General features: G+C 40.5%; 1 pseudogene; it reads left to right on the top strand.

Moving 5' to 3' along the window:
• The window catches only part of LOC134343479 (transmembrane protein 144-like), a 182,142-nt pseudogene that overhangs the window by 110,895 nt on the left and 49,410 nt on the right, over positions 1-21,837 (top strand).

Consider the following 21,837-nt stretch of genomic DNA (forward strand, 5'->3'; position numbering starts at 1 on the left):
AAACAGTCAATTCCCTGGGGGGCCCACTGCTCCCGGAAATGCCCCACTGTACCCATTGTGACTGCATACTCCGTCTCCAAGGACAGCCGGGCATGAACGTAGCCTCAGAAGAGGGGCAGGAAGTTGGCCCTGGTAGAGCCCTTAACTTTCCGCCGCCTGGATGTGTGAGTGGCCACCTTGGCCAGGCTCTGGAGCAAGCCCACCAGTAGATCCTCCTCCCGACCAGCCTCCTTCCGTACTGGGTGCCCGTATATGAGGAGCGCGGGGCTGAAGTGAAACCAGAACCTGAGTAGCAGCCCCTTCAGATACTCAAACAGGGGCTGCAACCTCTCACACTCCATGTTAACATGGTACACTGACTCCTCCTGGTCACAGAATGGACAGGTGGACAGGGTATCAGTGAACCTGCCTAGAAACCTGTTGCACGGTACTGCCCAATGCAATACCTTCCACCCAGGTCCCAAACGTACAGGGGAATGAACCCTCCATAAAGAGATTTCCACTGGGGGCCTCCTCCCCAGATGCCAGATGGTAATGCAGACCGCCAAGGCGAGTCTGGTCAGCAGATGAAGGCGAGGAAGTGAAAGGTGTGCAAGAGGCAGCCCATACAAGAGACACTTTAGAGCGTCACAGAAGGGCACGGTGGGCATCCCAGCGTGATGGCTCACCTTGTGCAGGACCCTCCCCTGCATGGCATCCCGAGGCCTGGATACAACAAGTAACTTGTCCCATCAGGTGGCGATGCAGCCGGAACCCTTCCACTTCTCTGAAACCCCCTCTACAGCCAACTTGATAGGGTGAGGACCAGTCCCCCTTGCAGCAGAGCACAGTCACCCACTGGCACAGGAGACCCCTGTTTGGATGAGACTAGACCCTATTCCCTCAATAGCTCTCTGTAAAAGTGAGGCAGTTCCCTCGGAGTGGCGCGGCTGATGCTGTCCACTGGAAGCCTCACGTCCTCGTGCAGGCAATCTCCTTGGCACAGAAAGTGCGTTGCCAGTACATGCCATCTCGGAGGGTGGTCGCTATACAAATATCTCTGCAGGGTACTGAGACGGAGAGCTGCTGGCTGTGGGTGCACACACACCAATGACTGACCACCCTCCGCGATTGGAAGACTCAGGACAGCAGCAGAGTCCCAGTGCCTCCTGTTGCCCCAGAAGTCCACCAGCCCCTTCTGGGTCCTGGAGACAAAAGCAGAGGGTGGGACTAAAGTAATCAGCAGGACCATATCTTTGCAATGAAAGCTACTTATCAATAGGTTTTACATGGACTGGTAATCTAAATTGGCCTATTCCATTGTGCCTTTTCTGTGGCAAACAAGTTACAAATGTAGCAATGGCTCCTACAAAACTGAAAAGACACTTAACAGCCATATGACATGTAAAAGAGGTGATTATTTTGAATGACTATTGGAATCTCACAAACATCAGATTAAAGCTTCTGAAAATAAAGTCAGAGTTAGTAAAAGAATTCAGCAAGCAAAGTTATTTAGTAGCTTTAAAACCAGTTCACTTGAAAATGTTTAAAAAACTGTGTGAAAACCCATACAAAGAGCACACCAATCTCCTGTTACATATAGAAATCCGGTGGCTTAGGAGAGGAAGAGATCACAACAGTGTGTTTGACCTGAAAGGTGAATTGCAGGAGCACTTTCAAGAATATGACAGGCCAGATTTTGTTAAGTGCTTTGAAGATGAATGACTGCAGAAACTAACCTACTTAACAGACATTTTTTCATCATATGAACCAGTTGAACAAGTCTCTGCAAGGCCCTGGAGAAAAATTTTTGACTTCAAGAGACAAGATTCTTAGACTTAAAAGAAAACTGAATCTTTGGAAAGATCATGTTACAAAAGGCAATCTTGAAATGCTTTCACTGCTGCTTGGGCTTGAGAGTGAGGAAGAATTAAGTCTTATTGAAAACATCTGGAAGAACTGCAGAACAAAATTAAACAATATTTTTCATCCCTTTCAACACAAGTGTATGACCGGGTGAGGGACCTTTTCTCTGAATCTTCTGCTCAGTCTGAGAACTTGACTTTGAGAGAAGAGGAAGAACTTTGTGAGCTACACTCTGATAATGCACTCAAAATGAGATTTACTGTCCTGCCCCTGGACAAGTTCTGGATTTCTGTGAAAGAAGAGTATCCTGCCGTCCATAGGAAAGTAATGAACATTTTGTTGCAGATTTTCAACTTTTTACACGTGTGAGCAAGCTTTCTCTTTAACAAGCATCAAGAGCAAAGATAGAAATTGTCTCATTTCAGTTGAAGGTGAAATTTGTGTGTGCTTAATTTAAGTTCGACCCGGAGTTGAGAAATTTATTATGTTTGCCTTATGAATTTTTTAAATTTATGAAAGAGAAAAGAAGAATAATTTCAAGCTAAGCTTAACTATCTTTTTTCAAGGAAAGTTGGCTAAAAATTCATTCTCTACTCAAAAGAGCATTGACATTTATTTTTGGATTACTCATCATGCTAATGTACCATGAGCTGTAGATATAATAATTTTTATGCCAGGGTTCCCTGAGACCTGAAAATTATTTCAAAGGTTCTTCCTAGGCAAAAAGGTTGAGAAAGGCTGCTCTGGAAGGAAGCTTAGGCCAAAGACCATAGACCACAGACCATACAGCTTAGGCCAGAGACCTGGATTTAATTCAAAACAGTTCAGGTTTTGTGGTTAGACTGCAGAAGATGCATTTTTCCTCATAACAACCAAGAAGGCTGACAAGGTCTCACTGCAGTGCTTGAAATGTTGAGATGTTTTAATATGACCAATTAAGTTAAATTGTTTCTAACTAATGGATTAACAACATTGGGGTGATGTGATTTGGTGAACAAATAAAGTCAACACAAGGAAGACTTTAATGCAAGAATATATAGAAGATTTAGTGTATCATTAGTAGGATGAGAGAAACAGATTCAAATGTAGCTTTAAAAAGGGAATTTGATAAATATCAAGGAAAAAATGTTGCTGTTATCAGGGACAGAGGAAGGAGGTTGGGTTGCAATTGGACAAGGTGAATTAAGAGACCATGCAGACTTGGGCTCAAAACTTGCAATGCTTCATGATTTTTCATTGAGTATTGATATACTAAGATTCTACACCACTTGCAATTTCATCCTCAGCTACTTTTGTGTTATTCATTATGCCAGCTTGCTGTCAACTTTTTAGACTTCATTAGATGTTAGTCAGCATTTATTTATCTAGTTTTGTTTGTTCTGGAGATTGTGGGCTCCCTCATGAATTAAGTCACCCTGTAAGGTGGCTTGATGTGTTGAAGGAAACCTGCACAGTGCTACAATATTTCACAGGTTCTTTCAAGGGATGTGCTGTAATGTTAGGCAGGTAATAAATAGCATGTATTATTTCAAAGGCCTAAAACACTTTCTACTTCGTCACCACCTTCTGATGCTAATCTTGGAATGACATTAAAAAATTGAGTGTAATTTAATGGGCAATTTGTTTGCACTTGAAATGCTAATTGGTTTCCTTTTACTAGAATTAATCTCTATTATATTGTAATTCAGTGATATGCAAAAGCACGTACACCTGTTTAATGTGATCAGATGTCTAAAATTATCTTTCTTCAGGTTTGGCTGGTTTGGATTGAATGCACAGAGTGTTCCAAGTCCCATCCTAAACTATATTGGAACAGCAATGGCAGCTTTAAGGTAATATTGATTTGACATACAAAATGGGAGTTCAGTGTTAGATTATTTGCGCCATACTTCCATTCAGGAAGATATACAGTTCTTCCAATATTTCTCATAGATTCAAGGAACTATCCAATGACAGCACATGGAAGGCCTCCAGTTGAGCCTTTGTAACATTGTTGGCTATTGATAGAGAAATCCAATTTATCTCACTATCTTACATTATCCCTGCTGTCTTACAATATAATTTTTTCCTTCAAATATTTACTCAAACTACTTTTGAAGTCGCTATTGAATCATCTTCCATCAGTCTTTCACATTGTGCATTGAGAATGCGCTGTGTGAAGAAAAAGGCTTTTTTTCCTGTCACTTGTGGTCTTTTTGTAAGCTGCCTTAAATCCTTGCCTTGAAGGTCAACTCATCTACAAGATGCCTAATATTCTTCACGGAATTAAAGAGAACTATCTCAGATTCCATAATTGGACATAAGGAACAGGAGCAAAAGTAGGATGTGTGGTCATTAGAACCTGCACTGACATTCTTTTACCTCTGCACTATTTTCCAGCACCATCCATAGAACCATAGAACATTACAGCACAGAAACAGGCGTCTTGGCCCTTCTTGGCTGTGCCAAACCATTTTTCTGCCTAGTCCCACTGACCTGCACACGGACCATATCCTTCCATGCACCTCTCTTCCATGTACCTGTCTAAGATTTTTTTAAACGTTAAAAGTGAGCCCGCATTTACCACTTTATCTGGCAGCTCATTCCACACACCCACCGCTCTCTGTGTGAAGAAGCCCCCCTCCCCAATGTTCCCTTTAAACTTTTCCCCCTTCACCCTTAACCCATGTCCTCTGGTTTTTTTCTCCACTCGCCTCAGTGGAAAAAGCCTGCTTGCATTCACTCTATCAATACCCATCATAATTTTATATACCTCTATCAAATCTCCCCTCACTTTTCTACGCTCCAGGGAATATAGTCCTAACCTACTCAAACTTTCTCTGTAACTCAGTTTCTCAAGTCCCGGCAACATCCTTGTAAACCGTCTCTGCACTCTTTCAACCTTATTAATATCCTTCCTGTAATTTGGTGACCAAAACTGCACACAATACTCCAAATTCAGCCTCACCAATGCCTTATACAACCTCATCATAACATTCCAACTCTTATATTCAATACTTTGATTTATAAAGGCCAATGTACCAAAAGCTCTCTCTATGATCCTATCTACCTGTGACGCCACTTTTAGGGAATTTTGTATCTGTATTCCCAGATCCCTCTGTTCTATTACACTCCTCAGTGCCGTACCATTTACCTTGTATGTACTACCTTGGTTTGTCCTTCCAAAGTGCAATACCTCACACTTGTCTGTATTTAACTCCATCTGCCATTTTTCAGCCCATTTTTCCAGCTGCTCCAAGTCCCTCTGCAAGCTTTGAAAACCTTCCTCACTGTCCACTACACCTCCAATCTTTGTATCATCAGCAAATTTGCTGATCCAACTTACCAAGTTATCATCCAGATCATTGATATAGATGACAAATAACAATGGACCCAACACTGATCCCTGTGGCACACCACTAGTCACAGGCCTCCTCTCAGAGAAGCAATTCTCTACCACCACTCTTTGGCTTCTTCCATTGAGCCAACGTGTAATCCAATTTACTACCTCTCCATGTATACCTAGTGACTGAATCTTCCTAACTAACCTCCCATGCGGGACCTTGTCAAAGGCCTTACTGAAGTCCATGTAGACAACATCCACTGCCTTCCCTTCATCCACCTTCCTGGTAACCTCCTCGAAAAACTCTAATAGATTTGTTATACATGACCTACCACATACAAAGCCATGTTGACTCTCCCTAATAAGTCCCTGTCTATCCAAATACTTGTAGATCCTATCTCTTAGTACTCCTTCCAATAATTTACCTACTACCGACGTCAAACTTACTGGCCTATAATTCCCCAGATTACTTTTAGAGCCTTTTTTAAACAGCAGAACAACATGAGCTATCCTCCAATCCTCCGATATAGGTTCCATGACCTCACTACTCGTTTGCCTTATTTCCATTGACTCCATGTCAATTTCCTTAGTAAATACAGACGCAAAAAAAAAAGACCATTTAAGATCTCCCCCATTTCTTTTGGTTCCATACGTAGCTGACCACTCTGCTCTTCAAGAGGACCAATTTCATCCCTTATTAACCTTTTGCTCTTAATATACGTGTTGAAGCTCTTTGGATTATCCTTCAGTTTGACTGCCAAAGCAACATCTTGTCTTCTTCTAGCCCTCCTGATTTCTTTTCTAAGTTTTTTTGCACTTTTTATACTCCTCAAGCACCTTATTTGCTCCTTGTTTCCTATACATGTCATACATCTCTCTTTTCTTCTTTATCAGAGTTCCAATATCCCTTGAGAACTAAGGTAATTTCAGTCGCTAGGTATACATGGAAAGGTAGTAAATTTGCCTTTAATCCTGACAGGAACATGCAAACTCTGCACTCTCAAAATTTCTCCTTTGAAGGCTTCCCACTTACCAATCAGCTCCTTGCCAGAGAACAACCTGTCCCAATCCACGCTTTTTAGATCCTTTCTCATTTCTTCAAATTTAGCCTTTTTCCAGTTTAGAACCTCAACACAAGGACCAGATCTATCTTTATCCATGATCAAGTTGAAACTAATGGTGTTATAATCACTGGAACCAAAGTGTTCCACTACACACACTTCCATCACCTGTCTTAACTCATTTCCTAATAGGAGATCTAATATTGCATCCTCCCTAGTTGGTACTTCTATATATTGATTTAGAGAACTTTCCTGAATGCATTTTACAAACTCTAACCCATCTAGACCTTTAACAGGTATGGGAATCCCAATCAATATGTGAAAAATTAAAATCCCCTACTATCACAAATTTATGTTTCAAGCAGTTGTCTGTTATTTCTCTGCAGATTTGCTCCTCCAATTCTTCCTGACTATTGGGTGGTTTATAATACAACCCCATTAATGTGGTCATGCTTTTCCTGTTTCTCAGCTCCACCCATATGGCCTCGGTAGACAAGCCCTCTAATCTGTCCTGCCTGAGCACTGCTGTAACATTTTCCCTGACTAGCAATGCCACCCCACCCCCCACCCTTCATTCCTCTGCCTCTATCACGTCTGAAACATCGGAACCCTGGAACAGTAAACTGCCAGTCCTCCCCTCCTGTAGCCAAGTTTTACTAATGGCTTTAAATTTCGTAATTCCGTGTGTCAATCCATGCTCTCAGCTCGTCAGCCTTCCCCACAATACTCCTTGCATTGAAATAGACACACCTCAGAAGATTATTACCACCACACACAACCCTTCTAGAAACCATAGAAACCATAGAAAAACTATAGCACAGAAACAAGCCTTTTGGCCCTTCTTGTTTGTGCCGAACCATTTTCTGCCTAGTCCCACTGACCTGCACACGGACCATATCCCTCCATACACCTCCCATCCATGTATCTGTCCAATTTATTCTTAAATGTTAAAAAAGAACCCGCATTTACCACCTCGTCTGGCAGCTCATTCTACACTCCCACCACTCTCTGTGTGAAGAAGCCCCCACTAATGTTCCCTTTAAACTTTTCCCCCCTCACCCTTAACCCATGTCCTCTGGTTTTTTTCTCCCCTTGCCTCAGTGGAAAAAGCCTGCTTGCATTCACTCTATTTATACCCATCATAATTTTATATACCTCTATCAAATCTCCCCTCATTCTTCTACGCTCCAGGGAACAAAGTCCTAACCTATTCAACCTTTCTCTGTAACTCAGTTTTTAAAGTCCCGGCAACATCCTTGTAAACCTTCTCTGCACCCTTTCAACCTTATTAATATCCTTCCTGTAATTTGGTGAACAAAACTGAACACAATACTCCAGATTCGGCCTCACCAATGCCTTATACAACCTCATCATAACATTCCAGCTGTTATACTCAACACTTTGATTAATAAACGCCAATGTACCAGAAGCTCTCTTTACGACCCTATCTACCTGTGACGCCACTTTTAGGTAATTTTTCTATCTGTATTCCCAGATTCCTCTGTTCTACTGCAGTCCTCAGTGCCTTACCATTTACCCTGTATGTTCTACCTTGGTTTGTCCTTCCAAAGTGCAATACCTCACACTTGTCTGTATTAAACTCCATCTGCCATTTTTCAGCCCAATTTTCCAGCTGATCCAAATCCCTCTGCAAGCTTTGAAAACCTTCCTCACTGTCCACTACACCTCCAATCTTTATATTATCAGCAAATTTGCTGATCCAATTTACCACATGATCATCCAGATCATTGATATAGATGACAAATAACAATGGACCCAGCACTGATCCCTGTGGCACACCGCTAGTCACAGGCCTCCATTCTGAGAAGCAATCCTCTACTACCACTATCTGGCTTCTTCGATCGAGCCAATGTCTAATCCAATTTACCACCTCTCCATGTACACCTAGCGACTGAATTTTCCTAACTAACCTCCCATGCGGGACCTTGTCAAAGGTCTTACTGAAGTCCATGTAGACAATATCCACTGCCTTCCCTTCATCTACTTTCCTGGTAACCTTCTTGAAAAACTCCAATAGATTGGTCAAACATGACCTACCACGCACAAAGCCATGTTGATTCTCCCTAATAAGTCCCTGTCTATCCAAATGCTTGTAGATTCTGCCTCTTAGTACTCCGTCCAATAACTTACCCACTACCGACATCAAATTTACCGGCCTATAATTTCCCAGATTACTTTTCGATCCTTTTTTAAACAACGGAACAACATGAGCCATTCTCCAATCCTCCGGCACCTCACCCATAGACACCGACATTTTAAATATATCTGCCAGGGCCCCTCCAATTTCAACACTAGTCTCCTTCAAGGTCTGAGGGAATACCCTGTCAGGTCCTGGGGATTTATCCATTTTAATTTGCCTGAAGATAGCAAGCACCTCCTCCTTTTCAATCTGTACAGTTTCCATGATCTCATTACTTGTTTCCCTTAATTCCATAGACTTCATGCCAATTTCCTTAGTAAATACAGACGCAAAAAAACCATTTAAGATCTCCCCCATTTCTTTTGGTTCCGCACATAGCCGACCACTCTGATCTTCAAGAGGACCAATTTTATCCTTTACAATCCTTTTACTCTTAATATACCTGTAAAAGGTCTTTGGATTATCCTTCACTTTGACTGCCAAGGCAACCTTATGTCTTCTTTTAGCCTTCCTGATTTCCTTCTTAAGTATTTTCTTGCAGTCTATTTGTGACTTTGCATGAACTTTTAACATCATTTATTTTCACCCCTGCTCCACTATCTGCTCAGGCAGTCTGGTTCCCATCCCCCTGCAAATCTCTGTATCCCTTGTCCCATAACGTTGACCTCTGTTTTGAATGAGTTTCCACAACACTCTGAAGTAAAGGGTTCTAAGTGACGAAATGTCTCCTCATCTCAATCCTGGACCTAGGCTCCTCACTTAGGGAGAACTTTCTCTTGTCAAGCTCTTCTAGGATTTTGTAAGCTTCAAGGAGATCTCCTCTGATCCTTCAAAACTCAGTCCAGTCCACTCAATCTCTCCTCTTATTGTAAACTCACTATTCCAAAACTGGACAAATGAATTGTTATTCTATTCCCTCTATAACAAATATATCCTTTTTTTTTAAGATGGTAGACTACAACTCTACACATACCTGTAAGTGTGGCCTGACCAAGACCCTGTACAGTTGCAACAAGACTTCCTTTCTCCTTTAATAAATCCTCTTGTAATAAAGGTTAAAATACAATTTGCCTTCCTGAACCTGCATGAACCTCCCTGAGCCTTTTAGTGACTTGGGTATATCAACATGACCTAATTTCTCACCAATTAATACTATTCTTTTTCTCTCTTTTGTGGATTAAAGAGATGGCCTCACATTTTTGCACATTATCTAGCATAATGTGGAAAGATGTGAGGTCACCACTCACTCAGTTTGTTCTTATCTCCTTGAAGCCTCTGCACATCCTACTCCATATTCCCTGTCCCTCCTTCTTTAGTATTGTCAGACCCGGAAATAAGACATTTCATCCCCTCTGACATGCTATTGATATAGTTTATAATTAGCTAGTGTCCAAGCACAAAAGCTTACTGTAGCTCTGTCGTCACAGCCTTCCAACCTCAGGACACTCTGCTTACTTCCATCCTTTGCTTGCTGAATTGTTTCCTGATGTTTGCAAAGAAAAAGCCTTTCAGGATCTATATTGTATACATTTCTCTGACATGAAATTTGACCTTTGAACCTTTGAACCTTTAACTGACCTTTCATCCCTGGATCCATCTAGTAATTCTCTTTTGCATCCTCTCCGTACATGGTCAGTGTACAAACTGAATTGCCCACAGAACTCTACATTGTGTCTAAATGCTTTAGGGTAACGTTCGAGTTCAAGTTTATTGTCATTCAGCCATGCACATGTATACAGCTAAACAAAACATCATTCCTCTGAAGCCAAGGTGAAAAGCACAGAATATACAGTCACACTCAGCACATACTGTTAGTATCCGGCACATACAGTCACAAAATAACATTAGCACAAATCCCTGAGTGACAAGATTGACAGGCTGACATAAAGTGTGAGCTGCATGTTTATGTAAGACGGTATAATGTTACTGGCACTATTATAGTAAACCAAACAGCTGTATAAATATGTGAAGCAGCAGCAATAAAGGATGAAAAGTGACCCAGTGGAGGTTGAGAGTTGGATAGTGGGGGTGGGGGAATGGTTTGGTGACAAGATATTCAGACAGGATGTACATGTGTGCTGGGTGGCTGCAGGGTATTAAAAAGTCTAGCAGTCTGACAGAGGAAGCTGTTATTGAGCCTGACAGTCCTGGTTCTTATGCTGTGGTACCTTCAGCCTGATGGTAGGAGGTAATGTCGGAAGGATGGGAGGAGTCTTTGACAATGAGGGAGGCACTGCATAGGCAGCCCTTTGACAGATGTCCTGAATGGTGGAAGGAGATCTTGATGATGTTTTCAGTAGTCCTTGCTATCTGTTGCAGGGTCTTGCAACTTGATGCATTGCAGCTCCTATACCAGACAGTGATGCAGCCGATAAGGTCACTGTTGATGATGCATTGGTGGAATGTAGTGAGGATGGGGCGGGGGGGGGGCGGTTTGCAGAGCCTTGCTTGTCTTAGTCTCCTCAGGAGGTGGAGGAGGCACTGCTTGCTCTCCTGGCTAAAGAGCTGGTGCTGAGTGACCAGCTGAGAACATCAGTAACATGCATGCCAAGAAACTTGGCTCTCTCCACAGAGAAGGCCGCTGATGTGCATCAGGGAGTGGTCAGCCTGCACCTTCCTGAAGTCTACAATCATCGCCCTAGCCTTGTCCACATTGACAATCAGGTTGTTGTGTTTACACCTGTCCTCAAGCTGCTCTACCTCCTCCCTATAAGCTGGTTGGCCACACCGTTGACATTGATGCGGCCAAACACTGTTGTGTCATTAGCGAACCTAATGATGTGGTTAGGACTGGATTTGGCTGAACTGTCATGCATTAACAGTGTGAACAGCAGCAGGGTGAACGTGCAACCCATTCTCAGCACAATGGAGCCAGAGAGACTATTGTCAATACACACCGTCAGGGAGTCCAAGATCCAGTTACAGAGGGAATATCCCATTTGCATTCTATTCTATCGAAGAAAACATAAACCCTGCATGGCTTTAAAACAGCATTTATGCTATCCTATTATCTTCAAGGGGTGTTGTACATACAAACCCAATCTCAGTTACTGCCTTTCTTTTAAATGTGTATCATTTAATTTATATTGTTTCACACGTTTCATTTTCATTACTTTACCTTACATTTCTCCTCCTTTTCCACATTTATCATAGTTTATTATATTTCTGAGCATTGTGCCATCTCTAAATTTTGAAATTATGCTCAAAAATGAAAATAAGATGCGTACTAATTCATTAATAAATATCTCAGACCCTCTTTAAATTTCTTCTCCTACCTATCTTTATTTCTAGCATTTAGAGACTCCATAAAATCTCTCACTGACCAAAATTTGTCATCTACCCTCGTGTGTGACTTGGTGTCAAATTTGGTTTAACCTTGATCTGTTTGGCAGTCTTAAAGTTGTTGGATAGGCACATAAGCTTGTTGCCATGGAATAGCCGCATTTCTCTTCTACAGTCAATATTTCTGATAGATAATGCTATTTAGCTGTAGCAGGAGTTGATCGCAACTCACTTAAAGTTTTCGGCGCGAAACCATGCATCTTGTCTCAGCAGAGTGTGTAAGCGGGAAACCTGCATTGATATTTTTTTTATTGCCACCAGGGACTTGCCCATTAATATGTGTGTATCGGAGTTTCAAGGCCAGCCTAGCTGAGCCTCTGCTTTGCTGAACAGAGGTACACTGATGGATGAGGAGTCACAGCCTAACGCAAAGACCGGCCCCTGGGTGACGGTTTGTTGCCCTTTGTCTCACAAAAGAGGGCAAATGGGGCAAGCTGGATGGAGTGGAAGCTCTTCTCTCTACATCATTGCTAGCATATCTCTCTGCATGTGGTGTTAACAATCTTGAGCCTTTCCATTTATCTTAAATGAACTTTCTTCCCACGGGACTGGGTGTCGGGTGAAGAGGGGTTATGGGCGCCAGCAGCAGCAAGTGAGATTGAAATCTCTTGTGACTGATGTGCAGATTATATTTTGAATTGATAGCTAAAGATGTGGTTATGAAATATCTGCGAGAAGCTCAAGACAGCCTATCGTGGTTTAGTGTGATGACTATCGTGGTAGATGAATATAAAGAAAATGAGATAAAAACCTAAACTCCTCTATCTGCAAAGCACAGAAATAAAATGTAAAAACTACTCATATTGAAATTACTTGGAACACTTCCCTTTCTTTATGCATGAGTTTAACATGAATTTACCGAACTATTAAAAATTCCCTTGCAGTGCCTTTCTAGTTGCTATCCATGGGTCGTTCTTTTCTCACATTTGAATTCTGAGTCCATCAGTGAGTTACTCTTAGAATATATGAGGCATAACTCAAGGCAGATTGGCAAGAAACAGGCTGATTTTCTATATTTAACCGCATGTTGATTTAAAATTTGCTTGCTAATTTGATTTTTTAATTAAAGGAAATCACATTAATGTGAGTTTTATCCTCATTTCAACATCCACGCATTTAGTTAAACAAATCTGGTTGTTCTACCTCATTACAGTGCTGGGATTCTTATATTTGTGAAAACGGAGAGTAAAGACCCACCACCAGAAGAACTATCTCCCTTAATACAGGACAAAGAAATGGAAAAGGAGAAGGAACTGGAAGGCTTACAGGTTTGGAAAATGATGAAAAGCATCAACCGTCATGCATCCCTTTAGACAATCCTATTTTATTCCCCACACTCTCACCTACTACCCTCCCCCATTTGGATTTTACCATTTATCTACAGAGTAAGGACAATTTACAGTGGGCTATTAACTTGCTAACCCACACATATTTGAGACATGAGGGGCCATCAGGTCACCCAGGGGAGATATGGAGACAGGGAGAACACAAACTCTAGACGCCAGCGCCTGAGGTCAGGACTGAGCTTGGATCTGTGGAACTCAGGAGCAGTACTTCTATTAGCTGTGCCATTGCGTCCCCTCAATTGCAGAGAAACTTCATTCTTGAACCAATGGTGTTGACCATCTTGGCTCAGTTTTCTCTCTAGCTGTCAATGTGTGGGGAACTCTGAGCATAAGGTGGGTGCAAGGGGTGCACACTTATGTGGAATTGATAGGTGCCAAAGGAACAAAGTTCTGAGAGAAAAGTTAGTAAGAGGTCTGGCAACAAGGGTGTTTCTTAGCAGAGGGAAAGTACGAACAAGAGAAAGAACATATATCTGAAACTTAATTACCTTTATTTAGAAGAAAGAAATATAGCAACTTGGCAAGAACTTAACAGTGTTAGTGTAATAGAGAAAGGAACATTTGACACGTAAAGAGCTGGATGCTTTAATGATATAGGGGGTATGTCCAAATTAATTATATGGGATACATTTAAAGCATTTTTACGTGGTCAGATCATTTCTTATTCAGCTAAGCTTAAAAAACAGACTAAAGCAGAATTAGATAAGATTTCAAAACAAATTAAAGACTTATTATTTATCCATTTTCCCCTAATATTGATTTATTCAAACAAAGGGTGGAACTTCAATTACAATATAACCTATTACTAACTCATCCCATTGAAGGCTATTTGCTTAAGTTAAAGAGACAATTTTATCTGTTTGGAGATAGAAATAACAAACAGCTCGCATCTCAATTAAAAACGGCTAGAGCCAAAACGCAAATTTTGAAAATTCGTAGGAAAGGTGGTACCCTGGCTTGACAATATGAAGAAATTAATAAGATTTTTCGAACTGAACTTTATAAATCTCAATGTCCAGTAGATTCTTCTGAAATGAATGCTTTCTTACGAAAGATTGCTTTTCCTAAAATTTCTGTTGAGGGTCAAAAAACACTTGATGCCCAAATTACAGAAGCCGAAATTCATAAAGCTATTTTTTTTAATGCAATCTGGTCAGTCCCCTGGACTTGATGGCTATCCTGTAGAATTTTATAAAAAATTTGGAAAATTGCTTTCTCCGTATATGTTGGAAATGTTTAAGGATTCTTTTGTGAAAGGTGATTTACCCTTTACTTTCTATGAGGCTTCTATTTCTTTAATTCTTAAAAAGGATAAAGATCCTACTGATTGTGCCTCATATAGACCTATTTCATTATTGAATGTCGATGCTAAGGTTCTATCAAAGATAATGACCAATCGGTTGGAGAATATTTTGGGTAAAATTATTTTTAAAGATCAAACAGGCTTTATAAAGGGTTGTTATTCATTTTCAAATGTACAGAGACTATTTAACATTCTATATTCGTCCTCTTTTAAAACTCCACAATGTGGTGTTTCTTTGGATGCTGAAAAAGCGTTCGATCAATTTGAATGGAAATATTTATTTAATGTTTTAGAGAAATTTGGCTTTGGTGTTAATTTTAATAATTGGTTTAGAATGATATATAAAGCTCCTACTGCTACTGTTGTCACTAACAACTGTAGATCTCCTTTTTTTCAGCTTTCACGGGGGACAAGACAGGGTTGTCCATTAAATCCTTTGTTATTTAATTTACTATTAGAACCCTTTGCTATTGCGCTTCGTGAAGCTAAAAATATTTATGGGATTTTTGTGAATGAGACCATTCATAAGATTTCTCTTTACGCTGATGATTTACTGGTTTATATATCTAATCCCAAAGAATCTATTCCTGCCTTGCTAAAATTATTCAATGAATTTGGAGATTTTTCAGGATATAAAATAAATTTCAGTAAAAGTGAATTGTTTCCTTTAAATGAATCTGTCTCTATATATGATAATACTCCTTTCAAAGTCATGGATTCTTTTAGATATTTGGTGTTATAATAGCTAAAAATATAAGGACCTTTATAAAGCCAATTTCATTCCCTGGTAGACTCTATGAAGTATTTATTTAGTAGATGGAGTCCACTTATATTTTCACTTGTCGGTCGTATCCATATAGTTAAAATGATGATTTTACCAAAATTTTTATACTTATTTCAGAATATTCCTGTTTTTTTGACTAAGAAGTTTTTTGATCAGATTGATTCTATTATTTTATCTTTTATTTGGAATAATAAAGGACCAAGAATTAGTAAATGTCACTTACAAAAGTTGAAAAAGGATGGAGGTCTCGCTTTGCCTAATTTAAGAATGTATTACTAGGCTGTTAATGTGTGATACATGTCCTTTTGGTTATATTGGGTTGATAAGAACGATCGACCAATTTGGGTAGACCTGGAATTGAAAGCTCTGAAACAGTTTTATTTAACCTGGTTATTGGGAGTTGCTTTACCTATACAATTAGCTAAAGTTGCTAATTTAAACCTATACCCTGTGATTAAGCATTCTTTACAAATTTGGCTCCAGTTCCACAATCTTTTAAATCTTAAAAAATTTAAACTTTGTAGTTTAATTTATCAAAATTGTTTTTTTAAGCCTTCTTTGAGTGATCCAATTTTTTTACTTTGGAAAAATAAAGGTATTAATTCTTTTTTGGATTTATTTAAAGAAGATAGATTGATGCCTTTTGAACAATTAGTTGATAAATATTCTCTTTCATACTCACACTTTTTACAATACCTTCAAGTTAGACATTTCTTACAAAAATATTTAAGTAATTTTCCTTATATATTGGAGGCTGACCTGTTAGATACTATTATGAGTATGAACCCTTCGACGAAGGGTTCTATTGGAAGAATTTATAATTTATTATTACAATGGGATAAACGCCCATTATTTAAGATTAAACAATATTGGGAAAAGGAACTCAATTTGACTTTTATGATGGAGGATTGGACGCTGATTCTGAAACTGGTTAACTCTTCTTCAATCTGTGTTAGTCATTCACAGATTCAATTTAAAATTGTACATCGTTACCATTTGACGAAAGAGAGGCTGTCTAAAATATTTCCTATTGTCGGTAGTTATTGTGATAGACAAAAAACTGAGGCAGCTACACTGACACACATGTTTTGGTCTTGTTCTATACTGGAACAGTTCTGGAAGTCAGTTTTTTCGACAATTTCTAAAGCACTTAAAATTAATTTACAACCTAACAAATTAACTGTGGTTTTTGGAATAATTCCTCAAAATATCCTGCTATCTCTGTGTCTGACCAACATGTTACTGCATTTGTTACATTGATAGCCAGGAGGGCCATTTTGTTGAAGTGGAAGGATACATCAGCTCCCACTTTGTCACAATGGTTCTCTCAAGTAATGCTATGTCTTAGTTTGGAGAAAATTAGAAGCCGAACCTTTGAACCTTTATTTGATTTTGAGAAAGGGTGGGGTTCATTTTCTCATTATTATCATTTGAGTTAATTGATATATTTCCTCCATGACCTAATTGTAAATTTTTGGTATATCTTTTTTTTTCTTGCTGGCGGTTTGATGTTTATCTTTAGAAGCTTTTTGTATGACTCATGGCTCTGTGTTTGTACACGTAATGGGATTTTCCCCCCACTTTTTCTGCTCAGTAGGGTTTTTTTATTATCACCAAAATTTTTCAATCTTTAAAATAATGTCTTTTTTCCTTGAGACATTGTAAGTGTTGCTTACTTCCATGTACTCGTGTTATTTTTGAATAACATAATAATAATTAAAAGATTTGAAAAGAAGGAAGAAGCTGGATGCACTTTTGGGTTCGATCCACCAAGAAGAGAATGAAATCATCTACCCATTGGCCAATGATTCACAACTGCTTTAATGTTGAATAGCATCATGTCTCACAACTAATACCATGTCTTTCTGAATTTTGGAGCCGGATTTAGAAGGCTTACCTCATTTAATAAAATGAGATAACACGCTTCCTTTTACTGCTATGATCTTCGATTGTTGATAAGCATCAATTATATCTAAAAAATAGTCTGAAGGAAAACATAGGAAACCTGTCATGTGCTTCGAGGTTACTATTGTCTTTTTTAAACCAGTTTTCATCTTCATAGGAGACTTCTACAAAACAGGGAGATACCTGTTGGACTGATAAACTCAATCCACCGCAAAAGAAATTGGTGTAAGTAAACCAACTCCACACTAAGAGCTTTTTATATTTCTTTAAGACCATAAGACAAAGGAGAAGAATTAGGTCAATTGGCCCATCAAGTCTGCTCTGCCATTCAGCCAAGGCTAATCCTTTTTTCTCCTCCTCCTCCTCATACTAACGTTTTTTCCGTTAGTATGTGGACTATATTTTCTCCGTGTCACGTGATCGGTATACAGTGTTTCCTGGATTGCTTACCTTTTATGTTTAATTGTTTGTCTTTGCACTAGCCCTGGGTTTTCACTTTGTTTTCCCGGTGTCTCATTTGGGGTCATGGGGATTGTAAAACTCTCTTTGTATTTATCACTTTTATTCAATATTGGGATAATTAAATCAGTACGGGATTTTCAATGTCTTGCATTACAGTTAATGTCTTTGGGGGTTATTGCTTCATCTGGACATGTGGGCTGTCTGATTGGCCTTGACTACCTACATGCTTCAGGGTGCATTTCTAGGGGCCATTACAACCCGTCTTCCCTCAGTTGTTGTGGAACTTTGGCAAAACGCTGACTGAGTTCTTGTGGTATATCTGTGATTTCAGTTCTTCAAGATTCTGTACAGTTTGCCTGAGTTCTTGTTAGTGTTGCTGATTAATTTCAGTAATAAATATTTTGTTTTGTTTGAATAGCCGAAGTCTCTGTGATTCCTGAGCTTGAGTTTGCTAGTGACTGTGACAGAAACAGAAAGCAGAGTACAGTGTTGATGTTAGACAGAGCAGATAGACGAATAAAGTGCAGGGTCCATGAAGTGGTAAAGAGAGACATTTCTTACCTTGAGGATGTGGAGAAAGACTAAGGATAAATGTAAGGCAGGTGGGAAAACTACTTGGAAAGAACACATTAGAAAGACTTACATTAGTGTATGCAGTAGAAGAGAGAAGGAATGAAGGGAAAAGTAAACATTATAATGTTTATAAGTAAAGATAAAAACTAGGTGGGTTATCAGCTCCTTTTGAACTTTGCAGGCACCATATTTTCAGGACAGGGAAACCAACAACAGAGGGTTTATTAATTGAGACAAATGGAGAGACACTTTTATCCTGAAATCCACAGGCATCTGTATATTGTCTGTGATTTTTCAAAAAAGAACTGTCCAGACTAATCCCACTTGCTATCACTAAGTTTATAGCTCGACAAGTCACATCTCCTCAAGCTGACTTCTGCCTCCATCATCTTTCAGAAAGTGAGGTGCAGATCTTTATTAGTGCAATCACTCAAGCTGAGTACGACGTTCTCCTGAGGGGTTGTCTATAGGTAGGTCCTCAGGTGATTTGGGATCCACCTATTCTGGTGTGATGTGGGGTATGAGTAAGTGGTGGCTGTGGTCAGTGGTCGGGTCTTTTGCTTGTTCAGTCTCTCCTTTCACAACTGCTGCTTGCTCTCTGGGGCACAGCAGAGGTTGTTCTCACGTAGCACAGCTCCCTCTTGAGCAGATTCATTTCATTGTATTTTTATAATTTCTTTCTCATTGCAATTTGGAGTTTCTAAAATTATGCAAACAATCTTCTGTGAAGAATTTATTCAGGCCGCTCCTCAGTATAAAATATAAAGGGCAGTTAAAATTAATGAGGGGAAATATGAGAGAAAACAGTTTAATATTATTACTTGTAGTGGTGCAATAATTCAGATCTTAATCTCCTGTGCTGAAACTTCTGCCATCTATAAAAACTAGATGTAAAATTGAGAAAAATCTCACTGGTATTTTGCGCTCACCAAGTTAAGGACGGTTATTGCTTCAGAACTCCAGAATGATTTTTGTTTTAATTATGTTGGCATCAACAATTCTCAGATCAGCTACAGTGTGTATTTCTCCTAATTATGTCCTCATTACTTGCCTCTGGGCTGACTGACTGAAATACACACTAATCTGTTCAGCTATAACTTCAAGTAGTTTAAATTGATTGGCTCAATACCCACTGGAAGCTGTTGGGAACACCAGTAGTCTTTTTTAGCACTCAGCAGGCCATAGATAACTGAGACTTTGACCCCGTCAGTCTGAGCGGGTTTGATCTCAGCTCCTGGAGGTGAAAGGGCCGAGAGACTGAAACGTGTTTAACCGTCTGTAGCAAATACTGAAATGCCAGTTTAAGACTGGATCTATCTTTGACAAGATATTTTTAATTAGAGTTCTCAATGCCCTTTTAAAAGTATGTACCGAATAAATTACCACGGTATGGAAAGTTGGGTTTGCAGCAGCTGACCTTCTGATTTTGGGATGTCTGGAGAAGAAAATAGCTGAGGCCTCTTTCAGTGGAAATGCTGTCAGTTCATGTGCTGCAGCCCACCAAAGAGGGCGTGATCACAAGGCAGCGTCTTAAGAAGATAGCATCCATCGTAAGACCTTAGGACCATAAAACCATAAGATATAGGAGCAGAATGAGGCCACTTGGTCCATCGAGTCTGCTCTGCCGTTTCATCATGGCAGATCCGTTTTTCCTTTCTGCCCCAATCTCCAGCCTCCCCCCCAGTAACCCTTCATGCCCTGACCAATCAATAATTTATAAACCTCTGCCTTCAGTATACATAAAGAATTGGCCTCCATGGCAACCTGTGGCAGTGAATTCCACAGATTCACTGCTCCCTGACTAAAGAAATTCCACCTCATCTTCATTCTAAAAGGATGCCCCTCTATTCCGAGGCTTTGTACTCTGTTCTTAGACACTTCCACAATAGGAAACATCTTTTCCACATCCACTCTATCAAGCCCTTTCACCATTGGATAGGTTTCAATTAGCTCATCCCTTATTCTTCTAAATTGTAGTAAATACAGGCCCAGAGCCATCAAACGCTCTTCATATGACAAGTCATTTAATCCCGGAATCATTTTCATGAACCTCCTTTGAACCCTCTCCAGGTTCAGCACATCCTTTGTAAGTTAAGGGGCCCAAAACTGCCCACAGTACTCCAGGTGAGACCTCACCAGTTCTTTATAAAGTCTCGACATTACATCCTTGCTTTTATATTCCAGTCCTCTTGAAATGTATGCTAATGTTACATTTGCCTTCCTCACCGCAGACTCAACCTTTAGGGAGTCCTGCACAAGGATCCTGCACATCCATCAGTAAGGACGCTCACCATCCACACATGACCTCCTCCCACTTATACCAACAGGGAAGAGCCTGGAGACCCAGACTCAGCCATTCAGGAACAGCTTCTTCCCCTCCGGCCTCAGATTTCTGAAAGTCCACAAATCCATGAACACAACCTTTTTACACTGTTTATTTATCCTGTGTGATTTATAGTCTTTGCACTGTACTGCAAAACATCAAATTTCACATCTTATGTCAATGATAATACATCTGATTCTAACTGTGTTAACAAGCAGAGGGCAGAGAGGGTGTTGTGCTTCCTGTTGGAGGGATACTTGAAGGCCCAGCAAGTAACAGTTGAGACTTCTCCATGGAGTAGACACTGACCAACAGACACAGGACTGCGACCTCTCCAATACACTTTGGAGTTGTTTTCCTTAAAGCTGCTTATCTGTCTTTTATTTCCCCTTGCCGCACTGTCCTTTGTTAATGGATGCAAAGCAAACCTTTTGGAATAGTTGATCAGCCCATAGAATAATGTTCTACCTGTTGCTCCTCCTGCTACATTCTGGGTACCAGGTGCAGCTGCTGCGTGAGAGCAGAAAATAAATATGCTCATAGATGGCACTTGCTAACCCCACTGCCTTTTCTATCCCTCTCCTTCCTGCTCCCACTTATCTGTGAAGCAACAGGCAAAATATGTGGGGGCCCGAGTCCTGTGCAGTCACAGTCTTCGTGCCTCTGTCATTTGCAATGCCCTGTACTCTGGGGATTATGAACATGGAGTTGCCCACTGTCCCACAATACGCTGGTGTTCCGAAGATATTTTACTCACTGATGTTGAGTATTGGCAGGAACCTCAACAGGAACTCCGCCACCCAGGAAAAAGTGTTAGAGCGTGCCCCAGGTCATCCTGAAGGACAACCAAGCCCTTTCGAACGGAGTTTGGTGTATCTGGGGGAAAAGCTCATCAGCCAGCCTGTGGGCTTCTGTGTGAGGGGACTAGCAGTCCCTCCAGGCACACTGGTCAGTTGAAGGAAAGCAAGGTGGTGGGAGGAGGAGTATCTTTGAAAGGAGCACCCACCTTCTCTGTGAGCTGCTGGGCCATGGATCAATGAGTGATAGAGCTTAGCTCTGTGGAATTAATGCATCATTCCTCTTCTCTACCTTCTGCCACCTTCAACAGGGTCCTACCACTAAACACATCTTTTCATCCCCCCCACCCGCTCCGCTTTCCACAGCAATCACTCTCAACATGACTCTCTTGTCCACTCGTCTGTCCCCACTGATCTCCCTCCTGGCACTTACAGCTACAAGCGGGACAAGTGCTACACCTCCTTCCCCACCACCATTCATGGCCCTAAGCAGTCCTTCCAGGTGAAATGGCATTTCACCAGCAGGTTGTCCGCTGTATTCAGGGCTCCTGGTGTGGCCTCCTCTACATCAGTGAGACCTGACGTAGATTGGGGGACTGTTTCGTTGAACACC

This window comes from Mobula hypostoma, chromosome 3, assembly GCF_963921235.1.
Source record: "Mobula hypostoma chromosome 3, sMobHyp1.1, whole genome shotgun sequence".
NCBI classification, from domain to species: domain Eukaryota; kingdom Metazoa; phylum Chordata; class Chondrichthyes; order Myliobatiformes; family Myliobatidae; genus Mobula; species Mobula hypostoma.